Below are 22,188 nucleotides of genomic sequence, written 5' to 3' on the forward strand. Positions count from 1 at the left end.
AATTATTCAACATGATTTTAAAATAGGACTGTAGTTTGTGTATAATGAAGCACAAAATAATTGACCACCTGTTTTGTGGTTGCTCTTACTGTAATTTTCTTTCTTAAATACTCATACAAGAAAAGACAGATTAATAGTGCATGACTCGAAACTTAAATACAACATCAAGCCCACAGGTTACAGAAAAAGTCTTGATGAAGTTGGCAGTGGCAGCCGGACTGAGGATCTGTCCCAAGGTTACGTGCCAGAAACGGTTAGCTGGTTAAAAGGCTGTGACTCACGACGTGGACGTAATGCAAATGGCCCTTTTTGTCAAAGGAATAATTTACCCTATATACAAAATGTCTATTATCATTTCATTACCATGATATTGTACAAACGTATACTCTGATATACAGAAGGAGTCTAGACATATCTCCTCTCATAGCAAAAGCATTGACAGACATAATAACTGTTCTCCTTTACTCACACAATGTTCACATAAGTCGTCATCTTCACAGTCTGAATGGTGAAAGCTCAAAGCCAGGTGTGTTATATCCACAGCCTAAATCTCTATTCAGTTCTCCGTCTCTCACACTTTTTCTCACTCTCTCTGATCTGTCCCTGATGATTGTTTGCCATAAACATCTCAGGACTTTAATTTTGATGGTTGTTTAGATTTGCTGTCTGGGTGATCATCTATGAGGCTGCTGTCCATGTAGGTATCTGACAGCAAGAAAACTCATTAGGTTTTATAACACAGACTGTTGTGAACATTCAATGTACATTAGCTGATCAAAGTTGAGGAGAGACAACTCAATGCGGGTCAGGAAGGTTTGATATAGCACTGCTCACATGCTCTCTTCACAATCTAACCGATTATAAGTCAGCATAGGTATTTTTTACTTAAATAAAAGCATGCAATGCTGGTCAATACATTGAAAGTTCCATTTTCCATATTTTAAACTAGTCATCCTTACTATGAGAAACCTAAAAGATTACTATTTAATTATAATACTTTGTTAGTTGTTTCGAAGTCTCGCTAGATTACAGCAAATGATTAATATCTCTACCAACCTTATGAAATGCATCATGGGATAGTTTTAAACAGTATTACATACAGTTCTCATGTGCTGCTTTTTGCTTTCTGGTCCAGCTCCAACCACAAAATTTCATACCCTTAAGAAAACCAACCATGGTTTTACTGCAGTTAAAACAAAAAACATGGTTGCTATAGTTGAACCGTGGTTACAAAAAATAACTACATTCTAAAAATGGCTAGGTTATGTTTAACCCATGCTGGGTAAACACTGAACAGAACACATGCTGGGTTAGAAATAACTTTAGAGTGTATGGTAAACCATAGTTACTGCAGTAAAACCATGCTTTTGCCAATGGAAATCAATACGCCAAAACATATGGTTACACTAAAAAAATCTGGGTTTTTTTAACCCAACATTGGTTCAAAACCTAGTCTGGGTTGTTTCAACCCAAAATGCTGGGTTGTTTTGACCCAAATTGCTGGGATGTTTTGACAAAAATTGCTGGGTGGTTTCGACCCAAATTGCTGGGTGGTTTCGACCCAAATTGCTGGGTGGTTTCGACCCAAATTGCTGGGTGGTTTCGACCCAAATTGCTGGGTGGTTTCGACCCAAATTGCTGGGTGGTTTCGACCCAAATTGCTGGGTTGTTTCAAACCAATTTGCTGATTTGTTTTAACATAAATTGTTAGGTTGTTTAACCCAAATTGCTGGGTTGTTTAAACCAAATTGCTGGGTTGTTTCAAACTAAATTTGCTGATTTGTTTCAACCAAAGCGCTGGGTGGTTTTAACCCAAATTGCTGGGTTGTTTCAAACTAAATTGCTGGGTTGTTTCAACCCAAAATACTGGGTGGTTTTAACCCAAATTGCTGGGTTGTTTCAAACCAAATTGTTGGGTTGTTTTAACATAAATTGCTGGGTTGTTTTAACCCAAATTGCTGGGTTGTTTCAACCCAAATTGCTGGGTGGTTTTTATCCAAATAGATGGATTGTTTTGACCCAAATTGCTGGGTTGTTTTGACCCAAATTTCTGGTTTGTTTCAAACCAGTTTGCTGATTTGTTTTAACATAAATTGTTAGGTTGTTTAACCCAAATTGCTGGGTTGTTTAACCCAAATTGCTGGGTTGTTTCAAACTAAATTTGCTGATTTGTTTCAACACAAAGCGCTGGGTGGTTTTAACCCAAATTGCTCGGTTGTTTTAACCCAAATTGCTGGGTTGTTTCAAACTAAATTGCTGGGTTGTTTCAACCCAAAATACTGCGTGGTTTTAACCCAAAGTGCTGGGTTGTTTTAACCCAAATTGCTGGGTTGGTTTAAACCAAATTGCTGGGTGGCTTTAACATAAATTGCTAGGTTGTTTTAACCCAAATTGCTGGGTTGTTTCAAACTAAATTGCTGGGTTGTTTCAACCCAAAATACTGCGTGGTTTTAACCCAAAGTGCTGGGTTGTTTTAACCCAAATTGCTGGGTTGGTTTAAACCAAATTGCTGGGTGGCTTTAACATAAATTGCTAGGTTGTTTTAACCCAAATTGCTGGGTGGTTTCGACCCAAATTGCTGGGTGGTTTCGACCCAAAATGCTGGGTGGTTTCGACCCCAAATGCTGGGTGGTTTTAACTCCAAATTGCTGGATTGTTTCAAATTGCTGGTAGCTTCTAACGCTAGACAAACGCTTTTATTTTTAACGAGATCACCTTGTACCTGCACCATTTTGAGGAGCCATTTGTCCTCTGATTCGGCGCCGTGTTTGTGGGAATGTTTCGCGCTGTAAGGGATTTTAAAAAAGTGACGTGAGTGGAAGGGCAGTGTGTGAGCCGGAGGCAGAGCGGCAGAGAGATGTGACAGAGTTGCGAAATTACAGGTGCGGCTCGAAATGGCTGTTTATTTTTTTTTAAATAGCTTAAAATATTTTTTATTAATAGGCCTATTGGTTAACTGGTTTCAACCGGCTAATGAGGCTCGTTGATCCGTCAAGAAAATGTGTAGGTTTCGCCATCCCTAGTTTCAAAACAAATTGCTGGGTTGTTTTAACCCACTGTTAGGTAAAGTACAAACATTTTTGGGTTAACCCAGAGGCTGGGTAAAGAGGCACATTTATGTCTATAGACTAGATACAGTAAAATTAATATACTTAAGACTAGTTTAAAGTGTAAAAGCATATGATTTAGAGAAAAAGGTTTTTAAGATCATTACAAACATAAAGCGTGACCAAACCTCTGACTGCTAGTGCATTTATTTGTTTTTATGGTTTTACCCCATATGAGATAATTTGTGAGTTCATTCATAATGTTTGACCGCTGTGCAATTTATGTAACTCTACTCTATAATATATTAATAATTTGCAGTCATTTCGACTGATATTGTTACGTAAATGCTTTCCCTGTTATTAAGAAGAAAGACAATCGTCTTGCAGATAAATCTTTCAGTTTTATTGGTCTTTTTTATGGCAACGCAATCCAGCAAACGACTTTTCCTCACACAATCGTTTTATATCCTCAGCTCCGCCTGTTGTGTAGAAGATCTCGCCATCACTGAAGTGACATTTAGGCCCATTGTGTATTCTATGGGGGAGCCTGTAAGCAGTTTAAGAGCCGATTTCATCTCGGCAGGGAATGCTTCCCTTTCACTGGCCTGTGACTTGGATACCAGCAGAACGGTAAATATGATTAATCAACCTCCTTAATTAGCCAGAAGATCCATGCCAGTAGTCATCAGCTGTCAGCGTCAATTTATATCTTTACAATAACTTTCCGTCTTGGCCGATTATGAAAAGAATGAATATTTCACTGCTGGAATTCTTTCATTAGTTAATGACGTTGTTTTTTGTCATTGCTGTCGCCGTGATGCTTAAACGGAGAGGCGTAGCGTCACGGTTTTCCAAATGCATTTTCAGACCGGTTTTCTCCAAATGAAACGCATTGATCATTCCACATGACAGGCTGTTTACAAACGAGTGCAATGTTTTTTACGGGCAGGGACAGTGATGTTAAAAGCCACAAACTGGTTTTCTTGTCCCAGAATGATCAATGCACGTTCTTGTAGAAATCTACAACAGAGTGATTGACAGACAGGAATGTGTAAGTGTAAGATCTTGGGTGTGTGGAAACAGCTGTGCCAGTTTGTGAGATTCGTTGGTAAAGCGTTGTTGACGTCACAGTGTGCTGAAGTAACAGAAGAGTTTAGGTTGAACGATTAAGTGTCACATTCACAAACTCGAAACAAGTTTCTCTTCCACCTCCATCACTTTAAATGAATGGATCTGGAGCCATTCCCTGGTGCAGTGTAAACTTCCGACTTCCTATGCACTGTAAGAGAAATGGTCCGTAGCTGTCACTGGGCAGTACCCTGACAAAAAGCACACATTTTACCTAAAAGGTTTGTATTGGTGCCTCAAAGATACTTTGTACCACACGTATACATATGCGTACTTAATATAATTAAGGACCTTTTTAAAGGGAGGGGTTAACTGTATTTCATGCATTCTGACTTATTAACAGTTAAGAGTTTAATGGAGCGTACACACCAAACGCAAATGTAACAATTTGCGTGAGTAGATTACATACTAAGTCAATGCAAATATGCAAATAGACACATACTTGCGCAGGGGGATGCGAATGGCGCGAATTGAGCGCCGTGATTGCTGCGAAAACATGCGTCTATATTCAATATTCAACTTGAGCCAAAAATTTGCAGCATAAGAGTTGTAATCCATACTGTGGGTTCACACCAGCCGTCTACAGCGCCTTGTTTGCCCCTTGAACAGTTTGAGTTTATTCGCTTCATTCGCGCTTGAAATTCGAGACATTCATGCGAAATTCACGTCATTGGGAGTGGCTTCTGCGACTCCGCTCACTTCCTGTTATCACGTCACTACTAGAGCAAGCTCCTGATTGGGTAACGGGGCATGTTTTTCTGCCCAAAATCACATTTTTCAACTCGCGGAATCGCGTCTGCCATGCTAAACGCCTCATTCACACCCCAAGACCTCCAGACACGCGTCAACCCGTCTTCACATTGACTTAACATAGAAATCACTTGCGCTTGACGCTTCTACCGCAGCTGGTGTGAACGCAGCTTTATGCTAAACAATGCAAAGTGTCAAAAAAGCAGTTGAGCTTGTGACGCCTTATCTTTCCGGCAAGTTGTGGAGTTATTTTTAAACATGGGTACCCCCTTACGTACCATGGGTAGCCATTACTATCATTTTCCTTTTATTGGCACTTCCCCTAGAAAAGCATGCACACATGTCAATCAAAGTGAGAGCGATGATGCATTGGCTAATTTAATGAATTGGCTATTTCGTATGAATTTGCACAAAGTGAATTATGCATTTATTTTACAAGGTTAATTTGTATTAATTTGTACGATCACATTCATACATTTTTGTGCGATTTGCTTTTGCCCCGTGGTGTTGGGGTTAGAAGTGCCGATTCATTATTGTTGTTATTTTTTTATAATAATTGTACGTTTTTGCGTACGGATTCCCATGAGATCCTGTGTTGGTACTGCCCCAGTAACAGTTTTGGACCATTTTTAACCATTTTTTTCTGAAGTGGTCATGGAAAATCTAGAAATATGGGGGGATGTTAAAAGTGATGTCCATGCAAGAAATAGTAATTGAATTTTAAAACGTCACGGACAAGTCATTGAAGTTTCAATATACTTTTCTAATTATACTCGCTCTATGTAATGTTTTTGCTCTGTTATGCTCCTTGTGTAAAATTGAGTAGAAAGAAAACAATGACGACCTGAAAAGAAATGGGAATTTAATAGTCAAAAGGTGTGCAATCACCAGTGTGTAGGCGCCATTAGTTTTATGAGCTCAGGGGTTTTGCTGGGCGTACAAAATATCTGCGTGAGAGAAAAGCAGAGGCTATTATGGTGCTGTTGTACGCATGTCTTGGTTGTCAGGAGCGGAGACAGAATAATCAGGTCAAAAAACTGTTTCATTAGAGAAGATCTTATCTGACCTTTCAGCAACAAGGACCGCAGAACTCTAATTTCCCGTGAAATGGCACACATCAGTACGGCTGACATTTACATCGCAGGAAACCGGGAAATGCATACAGATGCAGACGTGCCGTTGAAATTAAGCTGTGTGCAGAAGTGAAACCCGGGAATGTGCCAAATTAGCCTTAATGGCGTGGTGGATCATGAATACCTTATTAATTAGCAGTAAAATATTGCTGCAGTTTGCTAAGTTACAACATGAGGGGACCAAGTAAGATTAATGGGACTCGAGCAGAATCAACTAAATAAAGTCTTTAATGAGGCCATGAATATTTGATTTGCCTACCGAATCAGATGCATTTTGCATTGTTTTGGACGCGGGGCCAATTAAATAGATGCTCCTCATCATCATTTTAATCATCTGGATGGGTGATGATGGTGTAGACTTACTTTGCTGTCTTTTTATCAGAAGAAAAGAGAAATACGAAGGAAAAGAGAGAGAAGGAGAATAGAATTAAATTACCATACTTTCCGGACTATAAGCCACACCGGAGTATAAGCCACATCATTCAAAAATGCGTCATTAAGACGAAATAACATATATAAGTCACAGTGGACTATACGTGGCGTTTATTTTCCAAGTCGAAGAACAGACATTTAATCTGAAAAGGCAAGTTATTCAACTAAACAATAGCAGACAGAACAGCAGGCTGAATAGATGTCTGTACGTTAAAGTAATATTATCAGTTATTTAAACTATAAACCATAGCATACAGAACTTACCTAGAAGGTTGAATAGTCTAAATTAACCAAACAAGCCAACTAGTGTGAAGTTCGCATACTCGTCATTCCACATTATTGAATCCATTGAATTACATAAATACAGAAGCAGCATATGGCGGACTCTCGCAGCCATAGACGGTAATGATGTTTCTTGCCTCATAAATGTCAAAATTTATTCATAGTGACTTACAAGGCGCATCTGACTATAAGAAGCAGCACCAGCCAAAATATGAAAAAAATGCGGCTCATAGACCGAAAAATACGTTATGGTAAAGTAATGTACTCTAGAAGCCCCTCATTAACAACATGCAATACATTAATACTTATATATATAATGGGGCAAAATCAGTCAGTTCAGTACGCTGCGATACAATATCGTTTTTTTTTTTTTTTGCCCCATCAATGCGATATTTGCTGATACATCAAATGCTCAGTCCATGCAATTACGATTCAATTTGATTAATTTCTCGATACCTTAATATCACACGCGTAGTTAATCGGTTACATTTTTTATAACTTACAAATGCAGTCAAAATATAAAACATGAATGTTTAATTAAACTCTTTGAAAATGGCACAATATTTGTTGTAATTGGAACTTTTACAACAAAACAAACTAAGAAAAATACAATTTTTTTAAATAAAGAAAAAATAATGAGGGGCAACATGTTACATAAAATCAGGCTTATGATTGAAACACTCAAAACTGACTCTTTCAGTATTTTCTGCGAAAATGTGCAATAGTGACAATCACTGAGGTAGTTGTATAAATAAATAATAATAATAAAATTAGCAGTAAAATTAAGCATTTGATCTGTCCCACAACTTCAGATCGAACAAGTCAAGTCAAGGCTGCAGTGATCTCTTTTGAGAGAATTATCTTTGAATATTTTTTGCTGCTACAACTGCTTTGCTTTGAATGTTGCTGCATCACATTCATTTGATGACACTAGCAGACGAAAATAAATTAAACTGCACGCTTTGGCATAAATGTGTAGATGGACGTTACGTCAAGGAACTAAGACGTGGAGAGTATCAAAATTAAGGGTTTTTCCTAATATATAATAAGTATATAAGTGACAATTGTCTCAGTTGTTCACTTTTAACTCTTTCCCTGCCATTGACGAGTTTTCTCATCAATTAAGAGAAAACATTTGCATGAAAAAACTTATTCCTGATAAGTTTTTATGGTTATCTGTAATACCACGATTATCCACAGATGGCACTTACCCAAAAAATGGAAGCATTTTTTTTTTTATTTTAAACTCCGTGTATCACATCTTTGCTAAAAAAATATTTTTTATGAAACCTTCCGATATTTAAGAGTTTATAGCACAAAAAAGAGAAACAGGTTTTTTTCTGTTTTGTTTGTTTGCTTGAAAACAGAGGGTCTGTTCTTTCATTTGATATATTTATATGTTTATATATTTTTTGAAGAAAATATTCCTGGAAGGCATTTTGTGAAACCTTTGTGAAAATAACAAAAAATGCTGGTGGGGAATGGAACAGAGTTAAGTGTATTGAACTATATGTCCAGTATTCTATTTTATTACCCTGAGAAGCTACCTGATAAATTGACAAGAGTACATTTTATAAATTCTTAAGAAAGGGTGGCTACTTTGAAGATGTTGAAATATAACAAGTTTTGATTTACTTTGGACTTTTTGTCACAGCATAATTCCCATAGTCACAAGTGTTATTATGTTTTCTGTGTTGCTTCCGAATATGAACTGCTGTCAGTGGAGAAAATGGCTTTTTCCCCCAGAACAGTGCACTTTTGTCATCTCTGCTGCCGAGATCTAGAATTACTGTGAAAGTCACATCAGCCGGAGAGAGCTGATGGCAGATAGCATATGAAATATTATTCCTGTCTCTTTAAGAGCTCACCTCACCGGGAGCCGTCCACATCAGTCAGAGCATCTCTGATCTTCTCATAGCGTTCACGATGGACCTTCTAAACAAAGCAGCTCTAATAATCAATTGTTCCAGTCACACAGCCTGACAGACTCATAAAGGAAAGCAGTCATTCATCTCTCATCCAGCCCATCTGTGTCATCTGCTCACCCGGGTCTGTCACGTCGTCCTGTCTTCATTCATTCTGCTTAACTTCCTGTTTCCTCTCTCTCTCTCTCTCTCTCTTGCTCTCTCTCTCTCTCTCTCTCTCTCTCTCTCTCTCTCTCTCTCTCTCTCTCTCTCTCTCTCTCTCCCTCCCTGCTGTATTTAATAACTTTCTTCTGCCATTGGGGCCCCAATTGCAGTTTAGAACTTGTTGGACCCAGATCTTCAGATTTTTTTAAGTCATAGAGGGCGTGCACACCAAGGTGTTTAAATCGGCGCGATTTCTATAAACGGCAGCAGCGTTTTTTTTTTGTGCTGAGCGCCCGTTTCTTCTATGCTCAGCAGTGAGCACCCACAGTGGAAAAATTTTCACATTTGTGTGAAACGCTCGGCTCGCCAATGTCACTTTTCACTCAGCCATCCAATCACAGTGGATGAGGGGTGGGACAAGTATCATAGCAATCAAAGCTCTTAGCTGAAAAAGCCTTGGCAAGCGCCCACATTTGGCGTCAACCTGACATTTTTCAGCTGCGTTTAAACCAAGGGGCATCCTTCTGATCTCTCTGATGAAGCCAACACGGAAGTGATTTTAGCTGCAATTCATCAACTGGCTGCTAGAGGCAGGCTCCAAAAGGAAGTCAATTCCCATAGACCTCCATGTTAAAATGGCCAACTTTACAGTAGAAAATAATATGCTTACAGCCTGGTACAAAAAAGGTCTGTATAGCTAATTTTGGGGTTGAATTTTTTTGTAACTCATCCGTTTAAATAATATTAAGCCGTAGCCTCTTATGGAACGGCTGAAATTCCACAAGGGGGCGTATTTGTTCCTTAGAACAGTGGTTTTCAAACTGGGGGCCACGAGATGGTGCCAGGGGGGCCCCAGTTTTATGACATTTTATAAAATGCATTCATTTATCATGAATTCTGTGTAATTAAACCTTAAAAATAATAAACCAACTAACCAACAGCCCTACTAGGTATAATTTTATATGTTATGTTTGATTAAAATATTACATTTTAAAACGCGAAAAAATGCACTGTACACAAGGGGGGCCCCACGCTGAAAAAGTTTGGGAACCACTGCCTTAGATGTTGCACAATAAATGTGACACTTGAATATATCATTATAAATCGTGAATGAAAAGTGAGAGTCGAACAAATGTCCGGTAGTGAACTAATTGTTTACAGTATTTATATCGTAATTCGGACAGAAAGATTGTGAGGTGAACAAATTGTTTTGGAACAAACCTTTGGCTTGGATATTCCATTTCCTTGGACTTTTGGGGATTTATGAACAATGTGTTTTGGACAATTTCACCGAAGCGGATAAAGGGAAGATTTTGAAGGTAAATATCATAAATCGGTGCCGCCCGGTTCAGGTAACAAACAACTAGATTCTCTTGTTAAGATTTATGACTGCTATAAATCATCTTATGCTTAATGGAATCCTGAGAGTCTAAGCTTTCAAACGATGTGCCACATGACCGTATATTTTGAAGATTTAATGCTTCAAACTTACAATGACGTTTATGCAGCCTCACGTGCAAGGGAGGGGGTGTGCAGTGTACACACAGTGATTCTTATCAGGTTAAAGTTCTGCATAATTAAGGGCGTGGCCACTTGAGTGATGGTTGAACAGCCAATGCTGTCAATAGAGTCGAGCTAGGCGGGCATGGTTTCAGCAACCAGTCACCTCAGTTCACCCACGTCCCTCCTTTATACCCATTTTCGGATATCTGCGAGTGATGAGCGGCCAAAATGACGACGGCAGGCACCGCCTACTTTAAGCTTCAAAAACGATCTTCAGAAACCCATGGGTGACGTCACAGACGCTACGTCCATCTTTTTTACAGTCTATGGTTTAAACACTTACATGCCCCGATACTGTATGAAGTGCAAGGTCTTTCAAGGTCAGCCATGTTGTCTGTCTGACATTTTTTTGCTCTGATCTTCTTCACTCTTCACTCGGAAAGTCGTCATAGGTCCCTGTGCATGTTTAATATTCTGCCCGCTGGTGGTGACAGTGTGGATGTTGATAAAATGAGCTTAAAAACGGCCGATCTTAAAATCATAATTCTGCTATCATCTCCTTCTTTGGAGCTCGGCTATATTAGAATGGATCTGCCACTGCTGCGCTTGGCCCCATAATTGCTGCTTTCAGCTACATTTTTCTCATCCTTCTCTCAGCCCCTTTAATAACCTCTTGTCTTTTCTCCACAGATGGTTGGCGAACAGCGGAGAGACTGTGGAACAGAAGGAATGGATCATGTTTGAGGTAAGATATAGCTGGAAATGCAACTATTACACGCTATATGTCTTCACGGGTCAACTTGGATCTAAAAACCCGAAGTCCGACCCGAGACCCGAGCTGGTTCGGGTTGAAAAGTTTCACGTGTCCCTCGGACACAGGTCGTAATAATAGTGGCATCGGGTCTCGGGTATTTTAAAATGTGTTTTTGCCAAACATACCCCAGACAACACGAATTATCGCGTGTGCGTCTATGTCCTTTTCCAACTCCCCTTGTGTTGCCAAGAGAGCATGAAACATCTGGTGGCTGGCAGTAGGCTAATTTTCATTAAGACAAACCTGTCAATCAATTTTAAGTGTACATTTTAGTGATTACCTTGGTTTTGTCGTCAGATAACAAAGGAAAATAAATGGAGCAGCAGGCTAAATTGGTTGTGAGGCCATCGAGGTTTCTTTCTGTCTGATTGGTGCGTGTGGGGTTGCAGACTGCACACAAGCCAGTGCCGTTTCCATTCAGGTCCAGTTGGGTTAAAAAAATTGACATTGGTTCGGGTCGGATTTGGGTCTAATTTTCTTGGGTTTGTCTCGGGTTGGGTCTTTCTTTACCAAAAAACTATTTATGGACGTCGGGTTCAGGTAAAAAGTGATTCGGGTCATGATGGAAAACAACTACTGGTGCCTTCTATGTTATTCAATCTATAAAAAAAATGTTGTATAGATGGATCCAAAATAGCCTGGGCTTTTTAGTGCCTTTCTTTGTGGTTTTGAAATGATATTGACTTCAGAAAATATCTGTCTCCTCTCAATGCAAACTTTGAAAAATTGACCTTCAGATGTAGCCTTGTGATGTTTTATCTGTTTTTCCTATTGTCTGTAGAGAGAACACTGAGATACAGCAATGAATTTAAAGGCCTTAAGTCTTTCACAAAATTAAACTTTACTTCAGGTCTCTGGCGGAAATTATCACTGCAAATGAGTTCGATATTTTCTGGTGTAAGAAATCTGCCGGGGTTGCATATGAATGCTTTTTTAGCATACACACGCAGTGATGAGCAGCGATGTGAAGACATTTATTTTCAATGCGAGTCAGTGAGTTCCTTAACTCAGTAGATCATGACTCCTACCAAGAGACACACACACACACACCAATGCATCACTGGTCGCTTTCGATAAAGTCTGGCAAATTTGTAAGATCCATTACTCTGAGTATTAACTTAATGAATGGTTGACTCTTTTCATATTTCTTTCAAATTAGATGGTTATACGAGATTTAAGAGATCATAGTTGACTGTGGCTTCAGTGTACCATAAAGTTATAATATCGCAGGGCGTATATGCGATTTGAAAGTGTGTGTGGACGTACAGTATTTTTATCCTGTGCTTCCACTAAGGAGCAATTAACATTCATTAAACCATCAGCCACACTTTAAGAGTCACTGGGGGAGAGCTCTCATTTTACCATTTGATTTTTCTTTGTCTACAAATAGAACAGAACAGAGAGGATTGGAGGCGAAGTCTGTCAGCTGGGACTTCTCTAAAGCCATTGGGCAAACTAGTTTTGCTCATTAAAAACCTTTGGCTTTGTTTCATCTGCTGGAGTTTTTATTGTAAGCGGCACTATGCGTTTCCGAAATTGCCAAATGGGCACGCAGCTAAATGTTTTGGGTATTAAAATGGGCCTGTCAATAAAGCGTTCGCAACGTGAGCGGCATTCAGTTAACCATCTTGGGAATGAGTATGCATAAAACAATTCAAAATATGATTGCCGTGTGGGTGATTATGTAATTGAAGGTAAATTTGATGGCCAAAGTAATTCTTTATTTCAGCTTTTTATGAGTGGTTATAGTTTTAAAGGGCAACTATTATGCAAATTTTTTAATCCCCATTAAACCAAAACAGTCTTATTAGACATGCTGTTTTGATTCTCTTGTTAATGTGATGTCACACTGATGAAGCCCCGCACACAGCCGCACTGGCTGGGTGGTTAATTTTACCAAAAAGCTTTTCTTAATGTGTTTTTAGTATGTTGTAGCACTAATGCGGCTAAAGATACTATTGTCTTTATTCACAGGAATCAGATCTATTTGTGCACTTTTTTGCTCATGCATTTTAAGACCTGTTATAATCTGAGGTCACAGGCCATAACAATATAATATTTTCTGTAAGAAGTGTCTTCTATAGCTGAAAATTATGTTTTACTGTTGTCCAAATTAGCCAGTGTCAACTCTGTCACTGTCCAACTCTGTTACAAAGGTAGAGTAACAGTGTTGACAGTCGCGTGCGTGCGCGTGCGTGTGTGTGTGTGTGTGTGTGGTGTGTGTGTCGGGGTTTGGAAAAGTATGTAATTTGATTTGAGTAATTTCCAGGTCTGGAAAAGTATGGAAAAAATAAATTCAAGTATGGAAAAATATTTACCAGACTATTCTCCCAATTTTGTTTTCTAAACATAAAATTAAGAATTTCAAAATGTATATAATAAACATATATTTTAATACATTACATTTGTCCATATAACGTTGTTTGCCATTGACATTCCGTTTGTCCCTGTTCAGCACACTTTACTTTCTCTTCAATTGCATATTTTTCTAGATTAGCAGAGCGCGACCTTCCTAATATGGCGACGTGACACATTTTTATGGCGAAGCGCCCCCTAGTGGTTGGGATCATTTCCGTTGTGGTGTTGCTTTTTTCCGTTGTGTTGTGCCATTATTTCGTTGTGTTGTGGCTTTGTTTTGTTGTGTCATGAGCTTTTGCTTTTCAAATGTTGCAGTATGTGCACTACTGGGATACCGTATAAATCAGATAGCTATCCAATCAGAGAAAACACATGAAATGACCAGGTGTAAAAAGGCCCAGTAACAGAATTGACAATAACTAATTCAAACAACAGGAAAACAGGATTTTCAGAGTTTTTTACCGAAAATATTATATTGGCCTCATCCATGACAATAAGTACCAAATTATTTTTTAAAAAGGTAGAATGACTTTTGACGCCAAATGTACCTGCAATTATATAATCATCTACTGTATGTGCTGTGTTGTATACTGCATGTTTTGGCATCTGCATACAGAATATACGCCTACTGTATACATATCAAGTACTACTAGAGAAACGCATGCTATGGTCTTAGTATGCCAAACACTCAATACTGGTGTGTCTACTCAAACAGATTGCAGTTCCACTTGTGATGTTGAAATGACACACTTCAGCTTCAAATAAGCGGTATCTTAACACTTTCTTTTGGGTGTCTGTGCTGTGGAGATAGAAAACACTTTTCTCATATTGATTGTCTAGCTGTTACCCTCTTACTGTCATTGTTGTCTCTGTCTGTCTGCTAGAATCTGATGTTTGATAGGTTACAGGAAAGCTTGTTGCCCTGTCGTTGGCTTACTGGACTACAGTATGTTGGCTGGCTTTGAGCTGTAGAGGTAACTAAGGCTGGATTTACATTGCAAATCTTGATGTGCAATTCTGATTTGTTCCCTTTTTATATATAAATATATATTTTTTAAATGACCCGCTTACATCATCTTTTAAAAGCCACTTGTATCCGTATTTTATTTGTCTGTTCAGAACAACGTTGTACCACTTTGCCAAAGACAAATTTTCCTTCGGGGACAAATAAAGTTTAACATAACCTATACAATATCTGCATTTACACTAAACACTTGGCAAAACAATTCAAGGTAGACATACGGACCCAGAACAGCTTAAACTACAGAGGAAGTAAAATGTCGAGAATACCGAACACCGACAAAATGATTATAGAGCCACAAAACATAAAACTTCAGCATTACTTTACTAAATGTAGCCGTCGTCCTCCATTGCGCTGCTAAGAAGAGTCATGTGATCGAGGGTGGTGTCCACATGAGTTGACATTATTTGCCAGTGTCGCATTTTCAATGACACACGACACGTCTTGAGATGGGAATATCTGATCTGTCCGCTTACATTGCAGACGCGAATGCATGTATATGATTCATAACCTGAAACCGGTCAGAGAATATCAGAATCTATGCGCTTTTTTCCTGCTTACACATTTGTGTGGGTCATATCTAGGGCTGGGTATTGGCAAGGGCCTCACGATACTATACATATCACAATACATGGGTCATGATACAATGTAAAAAATGAGCTGATTTTTTTAACCTTTTTTTAAGCCAAAGTGCTTCCACACGTCGGCTTTGAAAGCTGCAGGTGTTTTTATTTTTTCTGCCATTTTCTCACTACCGCTAACTTTTGAGACATATGATAGACAACTGGACAGCGACAACTACAGCAGCGGTTGTTTGATGCACACAGAGGGATTCGATAAAAAAAAAAAATATATATATATATATCGATAGTGGAGATTGAAATATCGATACAGTATCGTGAAAAAAAGTATCACGATAGTTAGTTATGTATCAATATTTTTGCACAGCTCGGTCATATCCGATCTGTGCCATATGAGGGAAAAAATGAAGCAGAGGTGTGACGGATCACAAAACTCGCGGTTCGGTTCAAATTATGGTTTTCGGATTGGATAATTTTTCGGATCAGCAAAGAAAAGGGTGGAAAAAATCAATGAGAACAAAGAAAATACAAACATTTATAGAAATAAAACAAAGTTGCACATTAAGTAGGTCTAAAATTAGCATTAGGTACAGAAATCAAATTACATGAATCATAACACTGTCTTTATTGTATAAATTAAATATTATTAATTATTTTTTACAGCTACAGAAGTGATTTATTCTTTGTCTTGGGTTGTTTGATTAACATTAATGACACAGACTTGGGTCTGTTAATTAAGGTTACTGTCTCTTTAAGATTAACATGGACCTGGTTTCTGCCTCTAATCTATACATACACTTAAGACATAAACATAAATGTTTTTAATAGAAAAAGTATACTGTGGTATTTCGAGATCATTTTCTTTGTATGTGTCCTGTCAAGAACAAAAAGATTCTATGTTCGCTTGCTTTTTGAAACGCATCTCTCCGTGTACGCACTACTGAGTGCACTTAAACGCGTGCACACACACACAGACGGCTGGCAAATTCCAAACGGTGCTTCGGGAAGAAGATGCAGCATAAACAGTGGTCCAGATAAAGGGAATATTATGTTGCTTTTCATTGCTTTATTTGCCAAGTGTATTTTAATCAACTACAGTATGCAACATAGTAGCGCAATTCTCTCTAAAGTTTAAACATCAAGAGTTCTGACCTTTGAAGGATGATCATGTCTGATTGGAGTTGAACCGGACACATTCAATCGCATACACGTCTGTGCGTACAGAAAACTTTAGTGCCTTTTTGCAGTTAAATTGTTTCAAATTACTTGAATGTTAACATTTGCAAGGCTTTGAAACACGTGCAAAGATAAACTTTTCCTATTTAAATTTGCAAATCGCATACGAGCCGATCCGTGGGTCGTGATCCATACGGATAAACTGTTATCCGGTACCACTAGAATTGAGTCACTTCGAGCATGCAATGTAAATGCGGCCTTAAAGCATGTGACCTTCATGGCTAATAGTTTTGAAAAATTACAACATTTTCAATGAGGTAAAAATTACAGGGGCATTCCTTGCATTAGACAATTTTAAGACTCAGCAAGGAATTTGCTAAGAATTATTTGTGCATGTTGTTAGTAGTTTTTTGGAAATATGCAAATCACGAAACATCACAAACATGCTCAAACCGTCTGATGTGAAGTTTGCATGTGTTTCCTCATGTTTTCAGGTCAGTTTTGAGCGCTGGGTTGGGCAGTATGATACACAACTGTAAGCCAGACACCTGAATCAGCTCTTTAAAATGCTGAACGTGTTCTCGTCTACACTGTGCATCTGGATATATGCCCAGTTATAACCATAGCTGTTCATTTTACAATTTTTCCATCATTTGATGAATTACTATTGTCATGATAAATAGAAACTGCACACAAACATCTCTTTAAAGTGAAATTCCATTTCCTGCCTGTTTTCCTTTGACTGTAAGAGAATCTGTAATTGCACCAGAAAACGGTGCTGAGTTCTGCGCGTGTTTCTATAATAAATGTAAATTACATAGGAAGGAGAACAGTCATTTATGTAAATACTGTTTACCTGCCGCAGTACTATACTAGCATGGTTAAACTGAATGACAAGTGGTTAGTCAAGAACACTCAGCTGTCTGCAACATGACTGTTTAGTGAATCACAATCTCAATCATTTCCCAGAATTATTTTAGTCGTGAATTTTGAGTAAGGTGAATATTGAAAAAAACACTTATTACTCCAGTAGGCAAACACTATTATAAAGATTTCATTTGAAGAAACACTGTCACGCTCTTATGAGGCAGAGACAAAGTAATCATCCAAAACTTCATCTACTGTTTATGTTGAGCACTTCTGATGAATGAAAACAAAATGACAGAGTATTATTGCATTTTTACATGATAAGATCTACCAGCACTGCTGTATGGATTCTGCGGTTTTTCACTGCAAGTCAACAAGACACTACATTTCTCTCTATTTACATTCATATGTCGACTAAGAGACGGATTAACTCAAACCTTAGTATATAGTGTTGTGTAATTCATTTAAAGAGCACCAATTATCCGATTCACGATTTTACATTTCCTTTGGTGTGTACGTGTGTATTAGTGCAAGTTTATCGATATGCAAAAAGTTATTGTTTCCAACGTACACCATGCAGACATGGTTTCATGTTTTAGTGTCCTTACCTTACCAATCTGTTACTTTCTCCTAAAGCCGTGCTGGTAAAGTTGATCGATCAGCTTTGGTCATCTGCATTTTCTGGATCAGATTCGTCTCGTATTGATAAGGTAGTAAAGACTATATTAATTCCTGTCAGCATTGCATTGTGAGCTAATCTTCTAAACATGGTAAGGAGCTTCACATTTCCGTCTGACGTCAGAGGTATTCAGGCCAATCACAACGTTTGGCCAATCGGAGGACACTGCGCTTTTAAAATAATGCGTTTTTTGAAACATAAACCACCCGACCACAATGTATAAATTTCTACAAATGCATATGTGACCCTAGACAGTCACAACGGTATTTTTTTTATTATAAACTGATAATAAATAATAAACTGAATAAATATGCTTTCCATTATGTGGGTGATTCTCACGAAAACTTGGTTTTAAAAATGTCAAGCATGAAAATGTAAAAATTGCTTAAATTTTTTTTTTTTCCCACCAGACATTGAAAAACAAAGTCTGGAGTAAATGGGAACATTAATTTAAAAACTTTTACTTATCATTTAACACTTTTTGTAACATAATTAAAAAAATTAGTCCTAAAAAATCTCATTACCGCAACAGTCAGAAAACATCAACACTGACATATTTTCAAAATGACATGACAAACCTGAAAGAACATAATTTGGAGATTCTGCACATGCATTTAAAATCAAAGTATTATGCTTCTATTAATTAAATTAACATTTAATAATCATCTGTTGCGGTAATGATAATCAAAATGTTGTGTAAGCATTCTGACAAGACAATATTTCAAATTTACTGTAAAAAAATGATCTTACCTGGTAGCCATCTTGGAGTAACTGGTCCATGTGCTTGGTCACTCAAAATCAAACTTTATTAAAATTCTGTATGTGTGCTTAAACTGTTCTCAAAAAGTGTTGCGGAGGATGAGAACATCAGGCATGGACACATCATTTTCCTAAATTTTCTTCATTATTATTATACATGAATATTCAGTAAATATTTTTTCTGTCATCTAAAGTAGTCTAGCAAAACATCCATTTATTTTTTTTAATTTATTAATATTTTTGTGTTAATTTGATTAAATTACAACATAACGCAAACACAGCCGGACACATTGCGGTAATGAGAATTTCAGCAGAAAATGAGATCAAATTTACAATTATAAATTCTTATGTTGAAATCACACATTGTGCAAGGTAGAACACAGTATTGTGTTAATTCTGATGCTTTTTAATGTTACTATATTACACATTTCAAAGCTAAAATCATTAGTGCCGTGGTGTTTCAATGGTTTCATGAGAATCACCCATGTATAGTTTTTTAGTATAGTACAATATTTGGCCGAGATACAACTATTTGAAAATCTGGAATCTGAGGGTGCAAAAAATTGTCTTTAAAGTTGTCCAAATGAAGTCCTTAGCAACATATATTAATGATGAATAAATTGTTTATATATTTTTGGTAGGAAATTTACAAAATATCATCACTTAATATCCTAATGATTTATGGGTTCATAAAATTAATAATTTGGACCCATAAAATGTATTGTTGGCTATTGGTACAAATATGCCTGCAACTTATGATTGGTCTTGTGGTCCAGTTTGTGTTCACGCTAGAGGTCTTCTAGGGTCCAAAGAACTCAAATTACTTTTTACCCAAAACCCAATCTGCATAAATATATATTTTTTTTTATAAATCCCGACCCAAGAAAATTAGACCTGAGTCTGACCCAATGGCAATTTTTTAACTCAACTTTTTTAACTTTCTGGCTCAACGAAAATTAAGAGGAGGGTTGGAAAAGGACTCGATGCAAACAAGCAAGAAAGTTTGGGTCAAAAACACATTTAAAACACATTTCAAATTACCTGAGGCTGCTAATATTATACTTGACCCATGTCCAAGGCACAAATGAAACTTAAACCCGCTCTGGTCTCAGGTCTGACCATGGGTTTTTTCTAATTGGACCTTTAGTTCATGCCTTCTGAGCACTAATTTTTCACTGCATGTCTTTAGTAAATTCTGACTGTAGGTTTTTTTATGGCAAAAGAGCCATTTGCAGTGAATCAAGCTGTTAGTAATTTTGGCCCTAAATGACGCAACTACTGTATGGTGTTAGACATGAAGTGATCAAATTGCTTCTGTAAAACAATTTTTTATGCATTTTTTAATAAAAACCAGAATCAACAATTTGACAGCAAACTTAAGTCTAGTCAAGAGTAATGCAGTTAGTGTCCATTTAATTTGTCTGCCTATTCTGAAGACACCACCTGCGTCAAAAATGAGATAATGATATTCATTCAGAAATACCGTGTTGTTGACACAATTCATTAAGAGTCTGATTAAAATGCTCATTTACAAGACAGCATGCAGATGGTTTTCAATTCAATTCAATTTTATTTATATAGCGCTTTTTACAAATGTTAATTGTTGCAAAGCAGCTTTACATGAGAAGATGTAAAGGAGAACACAGAAAATCAATAGATAATATAAGCAGTAGAACATAGCGGCTAAGGTTAAACCGTACAAGCAAGTGTATTAATAGTGTTACATATACAGTAAAGTGCTAAGCTAAGCCAAAGTTGGCTGACTCTCCCTGGGACTAAAAACCCCCTAGGAAAAAAAACCCGGTGGGAAAAATCCTAGAAGGACAAAAACCCTTGGGAGAGATTAATATGTATATATATATATAGATATAGATACGGTAGGGATAGGAAGCGGATTAAACTGGTTCAGCCGGTTTTGCAACAGAACGTTTTTGTGGATGTTAAAGTGCACCTATTTCAAAAAGTTTTTATGTATTTTGTATAATACAATGTGTTCAGATACCTTATATTTTTGTAGCTCCAGATTTCACTCTCTTCCTAAAATGCATGGATTTGAAAAGCTCTGTGTCACTGATTGGCCAGCTAATCTGTACGTTGTGATTGGCCTGAATACCTATGATGTCAGCAGGAAATGTGACGCTCCTTACCATGTTTGAAAGATTCGCTCACAATGCAATGCTAACAGGAGTTAACTTACAGGCTGTGATTCAAAGCGGGAGGAATTATGATAATGTCGGTTTGGTCTACATCACCAATCTCAGGAATTAAACTACAATTTGTGTGTTTGTTGTAGTCCAAGAAAAGAGATTTACATTGAAGACGATAACTCGTGTCATCGTTTACTTTGGGGTTTGAACCTTTGGCATACTTGCACACCAGAGGAAATGTAAAATCGTGAATCTGGTATTTGGTGCTCTTTAAAGATTCTTTATGAAACCGTCCAACCAGACAAAGTACCTTTCTGACACCTTTATGTATAAACTATATAAACGTATTTATTTTATTAGTTTATAGGGACAAATTTTAATTAAAATGCAAATGTGTTTCACACAGTTTTCCCTGTTGGGTTTCAAAATTTGTCACAGCCGGGTATACGCCAATATTAGTCAGTCATATTTCTTTCCCGTGAATCAGTATCTCTGTGAAACGGTAATAAAGGCTGAAAGCTTTGTGCCTCATCTGTAGCTCGGTCAATTATTCTCTCTTCATCTATTGTTTTGTGCCAAACTGACTAGCGGGTAGAAATTACACGTGGGATGCATGTAGGCGTGTGTTGCGTGAGAATAAGTTGCCTTTATGTGTTGAAGCGTGAGGGCAGGTGTGAGGAGGCGTGGATTGTGTATAAATTATCATCACTCTGTGTACCACAGTAAAAGCACTGTGATACTTTATGGGTAGTGATTTTCTTCTCTCTGGAGATTAACAGCTTCATTCTAATGTTTTTCTCATTCTCTAATACAATAATCAATAGCACAGATCAGTCGACCTGAATTAAAGTGGGTAATTAAAGACATTTTTCATGTGATCCCGAGGGAAGAAAAGATGTTGGCCAAGTAAGGTTTGGTTATTAGCATACTTACATGTGTAATGTCTACTTGATTGGACCTTTTAATTGCATTTGCAATGAAGTACCGGCTTGCTGTTTACTGAATAGAAGGTCAAGCACATTGCTTTACAGTATGGGATACAGTGTTTAGTGTAGTGTGCTATATTGGCATACAGTCGGTGAGGTAAATCGTACGTGTAGTATGAAAGTACAGCATGTATACTGCACTGTGAGAGTAGTAGGATCTTGCTTTTTATGAATAGCTCATCTAGGATCTTTGACCTTTACTGTCCTAAAGGAAAAGGTTTGAAATGGATATCTTTGAGATTTTTTAAACTATATGCTTCTACAATGATCTGAACAGAATGACTTTGCAGTGAAATTGCCCTTGAAGTCAAATTACATTCAGCAGGCGTGAGAAAAAGACCAGAAACAGTCCATAATCATAACTTGAATGGTTGATAAATAATTCAACATGTCTTCTAGAGGTTAGGAGACCTCTGGAGTAAAAGTGCTGCCCAACGTCTTACGGTACATTCACAT

The 22,188-nt window shown here is 37.6% G+C and overlaps 1 protein-coding gene across 2 annotated transcripts in view; it reads left to right on the plus strand.

The window, feature by feature from the left end:
• The window catches only part of b3galt1b (UDP-Gal:betaGlcNAc beta 1,3-galactosyltransferase, polypeptide 1b), a 209,056-nt gene that overhangs the window by 92,787 nt on the left and 94,081 nt on the right, over positions 1–22,188 (plus strand). The window contains exons 1-2 of one of the 2 annotated variants that reach the window (XM_073854776.1): positions 3,526–3,677; positions 11,035–11,089. The gene's annotated coding sequence lies outside the window, so the exon portion shown is untranslated. Of the gene's footprint in view, positions 1–3,525; positions 3,678–11,034; positions 11,090–22,188 lie in introns of those variants that run through there. The other variant, XM_055214514.2, reaches the window with a different exon arrangement.

This window comes from Misgurnus anguillicaudatus, chromosome 17 (genome assembly GCF_027580225.2).
Source record: "Misgurnus anguillicaudatus chromosome 17, ASM2758022v2, whole genome shotgun sequence".
In the NCBI taxonomy this organism is placed as follows: domain Eukaryota; kingdom Metazoa; phylum Chordata; class Actinopteri; order Cypriniformes; family Cobitidae; genus Misgurnus; species Misgurnus anguillicaudatus.